The following is a 1,342-nucleotide window of genomic DNA, read 5'->3' on the forward strand; positions in this document are numbered from 1 at the left end:
GATCGTGTTCATTACATTAATATTCCTAAGAAATCGAGTTTCTTTTTCTTTATTCTTTTTTTCGGTCTTTTTTTCTTTTTCTAGGAAGTCGTCTCAAGCATAGTATTTCTTCACTGCATCAGAGTTTACGGAGAGACGAAGGTCTTCTCCGTCCATGTTGGTCAGAATGAGAGCTCCTCCTGAGAAGGCTTTCTTTACCACATACGGGCCTTCGTAATTGGGTGTCCATTTTCCACGGTGATCATTCTGAATAGGTAAAATCTTCTAGAGTACTAGATCACCTTCCCTGAATGCTCGAGGGCGTACCTTCTTAGTGTGTGCCCTCATGATCCTCCTCTGGTATAATTGACCATGACATATGGCTGCCAACCTCTTCCCTTCAATAAGATTCAACTGATCATGTCGGGCTTGGACCCATTCTGCCTCTTCTAATTCAGCTTCAGCGAGCACCCTTAGTGACGGGATTTCGACTTCTATCGGCAGCAATGCTTCCATCCCATAAACCAGCGAGTAGGGTGTTGCCACAGTTGATGTGCGGACAGAAGTCCGATAACCATGAAGTGCAAATGGTAACATATCGTGCCAATCTCTGTAGGTCACCACCATTTTCTGGACTATCTTCTTTATATTTTTATTTGCTGCCTCCACTGCTCCGTTCATCTTAGGTCTGTAAGGTGAAGAAGTGTGATGTTTGATTTTGAATTCCTCACACATCTCCGTCATCATCTTGTTGTTGAGATTGGTAGCATTATCTGTGATAATTTTCTGAGGCAAACCATAGCGGCAAATCAGCTCCTTTTTCATAAACTTGAGCACCACCTTACGAGTTACGCTTGCGTATGAGTTTGCTTCTACCCACTTGGTGAAATAGTCGATTGCAACCAAGATGAAGCGATGACCATTGGAAGCCTTTGGTTCGATCGGACCGATAACGTCCATCCCCCACATAGAAAACGGCCATGGGGCAGACAAAACATTTAGCGGGCTGGGAGGTGCATTAATATTATCAGCATAAATCTGGCATTTGTGACATTTCCGTACATGATCGCAACAATCACTTTCCATTGTTAACCAGAAATAGCCTGCTCTCATGATTTTCCGAGCCATTGAGTGCCCATTCGTATGGGTCCCAAACATTCCTTCATGTATTTCCTGGATGATTTTCTCTGCTTCCTTGGCTTCTACACACCTCAGTAGCGTCATGTCATGGTTTCTTTTGTACAACATGTTTCCGTTTAGAAAGAAGCCCATAGCTAACCTTCGTAGAGTCCTTTTATCATTTTCCGTGGCCTGAGAGGGATACTCTTTGCTCTTGAGGTATATCATTATGTCATGGTACCAA

The sequence above is a fragment of the Lupinus angustifolius genome, chromosome LG02 (assembly GCF_001865875.1).
Source record: "Lupinus angustifolius cultivar Tanjil chromosome LG02, LupAngTanjil_v1.0, whole genome shotgun sequence".
NCBI classification, from domain to species: Eukaryota; Viridiplantae; Streptophyta; class Magnoliopsida; order Fabales; family Fabaceae; genus Lupinus; species Lupinus angustifolius.